General features: G+C 38.3%; 1 long non-coding RNA gene across 1 annotated transcript in view; it reads left to right on the top strand.

Moving 5' to 3' along the window:
- LOC122532245 overlaps window positions 1-10,445 on the top strand; it is a 170,121-nt gene that overhangs the window by 46,951 nt on the left and 112,725 nt on the right. The window lies entirely within an intron of this gene.

Genomic DNA, 10,445 nt, shown 5'->3' with positions numbered 1-10,445 from the left:
AAAAGAGCAAGTTTCACTCGTAAACACCACGAAATGCTTATTTTTTTTAAATTAATTGTTTCATTATTTAGGAGTAACTGAGCAATAATGTGCAGAGTAATATTTACGTACGTTAAAAGAGCAAGTTTCACTCGTAAACATCACAAAATGCTTTTTTTTTTTAAATAATTGTTTTATTATTTAGGAGTAACTGAGCAATAATGTGCAGAGTAATATTTACGTACGTTAAAAGAGCAAGTTTCACTCGTAAACACCACGAAATGCTTATTTTTTTTAAATTAATTGTTTCATTATTTAGGAGTAACTGAGCAATAATGTGCAGAGTAATATTTACGTTCGTTAAAAGAGCAAGTTTCACTCGTAAACACCACGAAATACCTATTGTTTTTAATCAATTGTTTTATTATATATCTTAGTTTTTTATATCAGCTATTTTTCTACGTGAAATCGATTGAGACGTTTATCACATCGTGGCGCTAATTTCTTTTATTCCTTCGTTGAAAAAAAATTGTGTTCAACTTGCGAGAGCCACTCCTTGAGTCGCATGCTCGACTTCTTCGTCACATTCGAATGATACCGCAGCTCTACGAGCTTTGTTTTCGTTAATCAACATCAACAGAAACGTCGGTGGAAATCGGCCACACGTTCCATTCAAATTTTTGCAACAGGTCCTTCGTGCCGAATGTGACGTGACATTGTCGTATCACAAACTTTTCGATGTGTTGGACATTCATTGACGATCCAGTGCACACCTCTATACGAAATACTCGATTCATCTGCGATTTCGTCTATACCGATCTCGTCTGTTTGCATCAATCATTTGCTTCGATCTTGACATTTGCTCCCTCTCGATAATCGTCTTCTGGAATGAAACGCGCTATTTCCCAATAGCTTGACGAGATAGCTCGTTCTGACCATAAACATCACACAATCCACGATAAACTTCAGCACGGGAATACTATTTTACCTCATAAAAAAGCAAACGAGAACAGAGGATCTAACATAACAAACAACGATTGCAACGGCAAAGTTGTTGACGTAATAATGTTGTAATCAACAATAGCTATAGCTAATCTCCTCTGAATTGCAATAGATTAAGAAAGATTTTTTTATTACAATTTCTTATCTTATATATATATATATATATATATATATATATATATATATATACTCCGCTGTCGAATAGAAAAGATAGAAAAAGCTCGTCTCGATGGCTAAAAGTGTATTGTGTACTTTTAATATGTGATTACCGAATGTCGCATTACATTCGGCGCTCGTAATGAAAGAGTTATATGCACAAAATATTATAAGCGAGTGAAACTTATTTTCCGATTCGTGTACGAGAAAATAATAATTTCTATGAAAGTTAACGAAAGCGGAACGACGTCGATCGTGTATCAAAGCTCCGTTTGTCATCTGTTCGTCCCATTGCGTCACTGCTTATCCTCGCCAAGTCCCCTCGCTCCGAATGAATGCGTCACGTTGTTGCACGTTGAATTTCGAATCGAAGCAATTGAATAAATCTGGGTTATCCCCGCGGTTCTGACAACACCGTCTTTGTTCGCCCGATTCTACCTTGCTCGCAATGGGCACCTCTGTGCGGCAAGTCCTTCAACTCGTAACTTGCAAGCTACGACGCCGCGCTTACGGCACCGCTCATCCCTCCGTTCCCGAATATTCACGAAGATTTAGATTAGCATTCAGCGGCGGCGATAACGACGCGAGATAACTTCGAAACTCGCTTCGATATCGACGCGTTCTGTTTGGTTCACATGTACATACGTACGGCACGTGCGTCCAGCTACGTCGCGAATGACAGAACAGAGGGATGAGAAAGGAACGGATGGATGGATGGCGGTGTAAAACGGAGCGACAAAGGGGGATAGAATTACGAGGGATTTTTTTTCAATGCTACGATAAACGAGAAACCGTTTTCCCTTTCTACGGATTGCGTTTCAGAGATCATCCGTGGCTTTGCCGCGGAAAGTTTGGAAAAGGAAGAAAGAAGAAAATGAAGCGAATATCGAGGCACTTTCGTTGGTCCGTTGGAAATTCGAACTTCGGACGAAATTAAGAGTGAAGAGAGGGAGAACTTCCTTTGCACCGGTTCGTTCGAAGCGGCGCGGGGATGGGAAAGATAAGTTAATTCCGCGGGAAGTAAAATTGGGATTTAATTTTCAATTTGAAAACAATATTACAAGCCTGTGGCCGGTGGAAAGTTTCAAGAAAACTTCTCGGCGGGGCACGGCCCGTTTTTTATTTATCAAGGGAGCTTAAACGTGTTCTCTCTCTCTCTCTCTCTCTCTCTCTCCCCTACCTTTCCTGTCCGCGGACATGTTCAAGTTTTAAATGGATTTACCAGCGACAACGTTGTTTCTTTTCTCATTTTCGACTTTGCATTAATCAATGCTTAAGCTTTTGTTGGCGAGTTATTCCCGACCGAGCTTGCGATTCTTCCGTCGACCGACGCGTCCTCGCAGTGGCATGACCGCACAGATGGCCCTTGAAAATTCTTCGCAACTCGTTTTGTCGCTGGTTGTGAGAGAATTCCTAAGCTGACAATTATCATTATAGAATTCGTTTTATTGTAATGTCGCGCAGTACGAAGTTATTAATTAACCTCTTGCGCTGGAATGACGTGCCACGCACATCGAGAATTTTTTGTCTCAAAATTATAATATTTTCTCAATTCTAAGTATATTTAATTAAAACAACTTGGGCAAAACAAATAATAAATTTATTACTTCTCAATCATTTCTATCCAGTGATATCATACCGACGAATTCAGAAATGAAGCGACGAATTATTGTATACGGTTTCAGTCACTCGTTATGGTCCGCAATCAGTTGCTAGCGCAAGTGGTTAAATCAAACGTCTCCGAAACATCGGCTCAGTTTTAACTATATTTGAGAATAACCCAGGCAGAGCAGATAATAAATTTATTACTTCTCAATAGTTTCTATCCAGTGGCATCATACCGAGTTCAAAAAGAAAGCGACGAATTATTGTATACGGTTTCGGTCACTCGTTATGGTCCGCAATCAGTTGCTAGCGCAAGTGGTTAAATCAAACGTCTCCGAAACATCGGCTCAGTTTTAAGTATATTTGAGTATAACCCAGGCAGAACAGATAATAAATTTATTACTTCTCAATAGTTTCTATCCAGTGGCATCATACCGACGAGCGACGAATTATTGTACACGGTTTCGGTCACTCGTTATGGTCCGCAATCAGTTGCTAGCGCAAGTGGTTAAATCAAACGTCTCCGAAACATCGGCTCAGTTTTAAGTATATTTGAGTATAACCCAGGCAGTGCAAATAATAAATTTATTACTTCTCGATAGTTTATATCCAGTGACATCGTACCAACGGGTTCAAAGAGAAAGCGACGAATTATTGTACACGGTTTCGGTCACTCGTTACGGTCCGCAATCAGTTGCCAGCGCAAGTGGTTAAATTTGTCGCTGTCGCGTTGTAAGGATCAAGTAATTAGCGAACTTGTATTTATTTCAATCTCTCGTTCGAATGGACAATCACAAAACGCTCGGAATAATAGACGTGCATCAAAGGGAGTAAGCCTTCGTCCCGGACAATGACCATAACGAACGCTCAAAAACAACGGGGAAGAAGAAGAATCGCCTCGTTTGTAAATCTGTTGCTGAAAGAGTCGAGGAAATTACGAAGAGGAAAAGAGAGAGAGGAAAGAGAATGGCCTTTGTCGGGATTAGAAGCAACCAGTCGACCAAAGGTATTTTAACAGAGCCACGAAGCAAAGCCGCAAAAGCGACTTCGTTACAACGCATTCACCCGGCGACGCGTTCCTATCTGGCGCGTCGATTCCGCGACGTGAATCAATCCCGGTGTGCAATCATCCGCGTCTTACGGCTCTACGGCGGTCGTTACGTTTAATTTCTGAGGGCATCGTGACCCGGTTTCGCGGTTCCTCCCTCTGCTCGTTATTACACCGGGGGAGAACGGTTGATCCACTCGACAGTTGAAGCAGCCGCAGCTGCAACCTAGCCAACTCCCTCACTCGTGTGGTATCTCTCTTTTTCTCCACTGCTGCTGCACCACGTTCCGGTGCTAGCCTCGTTCACCACTCGAGAATCGTGTACGTCCGAGGAGCACCTGACACTGGCGATCGCCTTCGAATTTGCACCGCTCGTTCATCTTTTATTCTATCTGGCTGCCTCGTCCTTACTTCTGCTTCTTCCTCGATGCCGAGACCACGGCCAACCGCAACGGACGCACAAATTTCGGCTTCGCATTTGACTTGCCGATGACCCGTTCGCGGCGAACCGTGTGTGTAAAAGATGAATTGTTTTCATCTGCTTTCCCGAACGAAAACTGACCCGCCTCGTACTTTCGGCGAATCGACGAATGAATGATTCAGATCAATGAAATTCAGCGAAGAGGGTTTACGAGTCAGATCGCCGGATGAAATTCTTCAGCGATTGTTTGGCCGGTTTTCCTCGCCTTCGTGATCTTCGCTTCATCATTCGTTTACGTTTACGACGTAATCTACGCAGAGCTAACTGTAGACACACTTTGCGTCTCATTCCCCTCGCATGCATCCCTGCTGCTGCTCGATCGATAATGCTCGCTTCTTCTTCTTCTTTTTTTTTTTTTTTTGGTTTGCGTGGATTTAAAGTCATATTGACATCGAGGTCATTAGCGACTAGATACTTACGTGGTGTTCATGTCTTGTGGTACAGATTTGTGTTTATTAAGAATTGGATTGGTTTCTTCAGATGATTTTGGGAAATCAAGGCGGTGGTGGAATTAAACTTAAGGAATCTTCTCTGTCGCTCGAAACTGAAAAACTGAAGGGTTTGAAAAATCATAACTTGTTCATTTTCAATCTTTTTTATTTTCTTTTTTTTTTTTTTTGTAGGTTATAGAGCATTCCTTGGAGATTAGAAATACATGATACTGAAAGAATCCATTATATTTCCAAATAAAATAATAAAGAATAAAAAAAATATTTTATATCATTCAGTTTTTTTCAGTGACCATCCTATATAAATTATAAGTTGAGCTGCGAAAGATTTTTGACATCTGTTGCAGAACAGAGGGTCCATATTTTTAATAAGGTATTCCATGTCCTATTCTTAATCGGGCTAATATAGTTCTTTCCTTTTTGGTTAATCCACCAAAAAGAATTTCTTGGTAAAAGTCACTTACTACGTGTTGTGAATCTTTGTCTGATTTTGAATGTTTGTCCATTCATTTTTAATGTGTTTCGTGGCGTCGAATTTGTCTCGAAATATGTCTTGCAAGCATGCCCAAAAATCGCCGCGCGGCTAAATCGCAATGCAGAATCCATTTGCAACCATCGACTCCAAAAATTCCACGAGGATCGATGACACGCTCGAGAGAGAATCGAACGAACATTTACAATCGCAAATCGATCGAAGAACGCCACTTACGTATTACGATCGAGTCGCCGATGATACATGGCTCCTTTTCGATTTCGGATCAGTGTTACAGCCTGCGAGTTACCCGTCTCCTCTTTTCGTCTTTTTCCCCTCCGTAACATTCTAGACATATGACTCTGATATCGCGATTGCGAACGTAACTCGTGTCGAAATTTTTCAGCTCTCGTGTCGGCAGGCCACGCTGTTACGTTCTACGGGTATAATTAAAAAATTACACTTTACAACACTGTACACTGTAATCACTTTACCGTAAGGGTATAATTAAAAAAATTATACTTTACAATTTTGCGGAATGATAACTCTCATTCGTAACATATTATTTGTAACATTTCAACTTTTATTCGAATAAGGCAAGACTTCTCTATTCAGTAACTTATTGATGTAAAAATGCTACAATATTGACTGTAATACTGACTGAAATACTGTACTATACTATACTCTACTCTACTCTACTCTACTCTACTCTACTCTACTCTACTCTATTCTACTATATTATACTATACTATATTATACTGTACTATATCCTACTCTGTTATACTATATTCTACTCTACCTTACTATATTATATTGTACTATACTACACTATACTATATAATACTATACTGTACTATACTATACTATACTATATGTATTATACTATACCACACTATATACTACTCTATAATTTAGTGTATTATACTATATCCCACTCTATAATACTATATTCTACTCTACCTTACTACATTATATTATACCATACTACACTATACTATATAATACTATACTATGCTATACTCTAGTGTATTATACTATACTACACTATACTATACTATACTGACTATATTCTTTTTACTATACTTATACAGGATGTCCCATATGAAACTAACCATGCAATTTTCTCTCTGCATTGTACAAAGTTCCCCTGTTGCTCCAAAAATGTGTAGGCCCTGGGAATAGATATAATTAATTCCTAACAACGTTTCAATGACGATTCGATACCGCGGTTAACTATGCCTGTCGCACTTGCCCTCATCACGGTCACAGAAATCGCAAACTGAAGGTCGTGCTAGAGATTATTGCGCGTGTTTTCCACTGAAAACTCATTCTCTTTTTGGATTGATTCGTCCAAATTTAGGTAATTGGTCTAGTATCGGGTATCGCAACGTTCACGCGGAGTTCACGATCGAGCAGCTGTCTGGAGAAAGGCCGTGATCGTTGAAAAGTTTCGCGTTTTCTAGCTTTCAACATCGATTGCCGAATCGGCAAACGGTAATGTATCAATTATCAGCGAGACAATAATTTGGACGAATGATCAATTTAATTTGTTGCTGCGCGCGCTACGCGAATTTGTTTATTTTGAACGGCGGACCGGCAGCGAAATAATTCGCAAAACGTAACGTAATAATCAAACAATGCTCGCGTTACGAACCGTATCGAATTCGGCTAATGATGCACGGTAAACACGGCCAAAACACGATGCGAAAGCTGACTCGCGCCAGCCAGGAAAGATGTTTGTTAATGGCGATATCATTAATAAGTGACATTAAATTGCATTACGGATATCGAGTTTTACGATTATCCAGTTATAATAATTAAATTTAAAACAACGATTATTAAAATATTAACCGTTGGCTTACAGTATCGAAATGCTACGCCGGCGAGGATAAATATTTAAACGCAACGGTTATATTTTAATTCGGGCCAATTAAACCTGATTCTCAAATAATACGCGCAGTTAAATAACAAACACGTTGCGAAATCTCAGCCAAAACATTCGATCGATCTCGTTCGTCGGACGAAGCATTTCAGCCTGGAATTTTCCCTCCATTTTTAAACGATACAGAAGCTTCCCTGTTGGTGATCGATACAAGCTATCCTTTCATAACGTAAAGGAGACAAAGTACAGAGAAAACTGGCCTTGGATTACTCGTGGAAATTAATTGCCGATTGAACGTTTGCTCCTCGCTACGAGAATCACGGCGTACGTGGAAGCTTGCGAATGTTTTCTTTTCATCGGTAAACTATGGGAAATTTCATCGGCCAATTAACGAGATGCTACATTTTCAAAGTTACCCAACCGCAACTGAAATTTCCCCCGTCGCCATCGTTCACCTGCTAATTAACTATCGGATTTCCGATTGATTCGCCTGCGTTAAAAATTATTTGAAGGATATTACCTCGGTAATTAGTAATTTTCGCTCGGTACGTCCGAGCTATTTGCGAGTTCAGGTGGCTTGACCGACGTTGGCGCGAGGCTGGAGATATTCCGAGTCATCTAAATTACAAGTTTGCGCGAGAAGCGTCGTTACAAGTTGCTCGAATCTAGGTGACTTGACTAAACTAAACCTGGCTTAATTGTTGCTCGCGGAAAGTTGGAGAATAGGGCGTTACGCATTTCTTGAAGAGAATTCAAACTGAGCTTGATTCTTGTCTTCGTGAGAAGAAAACCACGGATTTATGTCGTACGATTAAATTTGTACAATTGGGCAATTTTCTTATTTAAAGAAGAACGTCCCGTCCCTTCGTACGTATAATTATAGCCCTTTCGTACAAACAATTTAAATATTTTTATAGATACCAATTTAAATATTTTTATAGAAACCAATCTGACTTGCGTCGATTTGAATTCAAATCATCTAAGATTTTAAAAGTCGAACAAACTTAATTATTAAACTTCTGCATTTAAAATTTATTTTAATTCAACATCGGGGTCGCAATCGTTTTTTTTTTTTCTATAAGATCTATAAAAAAATATAACGCTGTTATACCTAAGGTAATTTATTCTATTAATTTTAAATTAAAGCTCAAACTATTTTCTTTGATTAAAGTTTTTTAAAATTAAAATTTATTAAATTTAATAATTCTCCCAATCAAATATTAATTTTATATTAAATACAAAAATTAATTGATATAAAATTCTATAGGGTCTTATCGTCCCATTTAAATTAAAATATACAATTATGCGTAAATTTAAACAATTCTTTTATTTAAAGAACAGTTTGCAATTTAAGAAAGTAACTCGCTTATTTATCTTAATTTATATTAATTTTATATTAAATACAAAAATTAATTGATATAAAATTCTATAGGGTCTTATCGTCACATTTAAATTAACATATACAATTACGCGTAAATTTAAACAATTCTTTTATTTAAAGAACAGTTTGCAATTTAAGAAAGTAACTCGCTTATTTATCTTAATTTATATTAAATTTATATTAATGTTATATTAAATACAAAAATTAATTGATATAAAATTCTATAGGGTCTTATCGTCCCATTTAAATTAACATATACAATTACGTGTAAATTTAAACAATTCTTTTATTTGAAGAACGGTTTGCAATTTGAGAAAGTAACTCGCATACTTGCCCAAAAATGCTCGCAAGAATGAAATAAAACTCTCTATATTGTCGTCATTCAGAACGTTCTCGCATATCCTAGCCAGTCCATCCAACTGTGCGCTGGCACGTCGTAACAATTTGAAAGAGACAAAAAAATACGATTTTCGTGTTGCATTACACACGTAGAGGAAATAAGCTTCTCTGTTGCGGCAGATACTTCCGTTCGTCAGCAAAGAATATTTTCTCTGTGTACATCGAGTGTTTCGACGAAACGATGGTTCGTCAATAGCCAACTAGTTTACATTGTTGGTCCGCTCTCGGTACGAAATACGCAACGATAAACGGTGAACAGATATTAAAATGTACTTGCAGTCTCTGGATTTTCCAGCGTCAACCGTCATATTCAATAACGCGAAGTAAAATACGCGTCTACTCGTGATGGAAACGCGGCAGGATGCCGTGTAACGCGAACTAAAAACTGCGCCGCTGCCGCCATATTGGAAAATTGCTGAAAGAGACTCATTTGTGACGTGGAAACGAGCGCGTTTTTCCATTGGAAAATATATAGTTCTGCGTGAACCATTGGCGAGGAGTTGTGTTCAAAGTGATTGACGTTTCTATAGAGAGTTAATTGTGTTTTTCTTTTATCTTTTTCTTTTTTTTTACGAGAAGGAATTTATTTCAATTACGAGGAATCGATTCGTTGTTTAAGTAAGGCAATCTTCGACAGAAATAAGGAACAATATTTTTCAGCCACGATTTCAAAGATAAATTGGATCATTTACGCGTGTAATTTTCTCTTTTCTTAAAAAAACAAACTATTTATTTGGTTCTAACCTTTTGCGCTGTGTTGGTTTTGTTATAGGAATTTCTGCTGTATATTCTATAATACACCTGAGGTGTTTCATGCAGTTATTCTCAACTATTCGTTATGGAAAAGGTGTTCAGTAAAACTTGCTTTTTCTCAAGAAAATTACAAGTTTTTTTCTTTTCGAACGAATTGTTCATTTAAATGATTTCATGACGATTTCAAGGTTATTCAAGGTCGTTTCAAAAATTGAATCGTATCAATAAATAATTGTCTTATGTTTCATATTCGAAATGGTATTAGCGCTACATATCCATCTGAAAAAAGAATACATAGTTTCATTTTGGAAAACAAAACTTTCAAGTCTCGGAAGCACGCCCACCGAAAATTTCGCTCCAAAAATTTTTTTCTGTAACGAACACTTTTGAAGGTAATCGCGTGGAACCTCCATTGCAGCATGGAACTCTATCGAAGAAGACTCGCCATCAACCTGTGCTTACCTTTTGAAGGTAATCGCGCTTCAAATCACTTCGATGCAACAATTTATTACAGAGCGACACTCTGTGCGTGGACTATCTCCATTTCCTATTCGGAAAAAAATTTATCGGTTACAGAGAGTCGCTGAATCGAATCGGCACGGAATCCAGCGATACAGAGAAGCACAGTCGAATCGATCTAAACACAAAAACGCTCCGGACCTTTGAATCGTCTGTGATCAAAAAAAAAAAAAAAGAAAGAAAAAGAAAAAAAGAACGAACTCGCGCGCGTTATCGAGCCGTTGATCATTCCGCGCCGAGTTAACATCGTGCCGGTGTCTATCAATTATAAGTGAAAAAGAATGGAAAACAGACGGGCGGAAAACCGTCGACGGGCAAA

Source organism: Frieseomelitta varia, unplaced genomic scaffold, assembly GCF_011392965.1.
Source record: "Frieseomelitta varia isolate USP_RPSP 00005682 unplaced genomic scaffold, Fvar_1.2 scaffold_443, whole genome shotgun sequence".
Lineage (NCBI taxonomy): Eukaryota > Metazoa > Arthropoda > Insecta > Hymenoptera > Apidae > Frieseomelitta > Frieseomelitta varia.
Note: the sequence above shows the minus strand (reverse complement) of the source record. Positions and strands in the feature narration are given on the sequence as shown.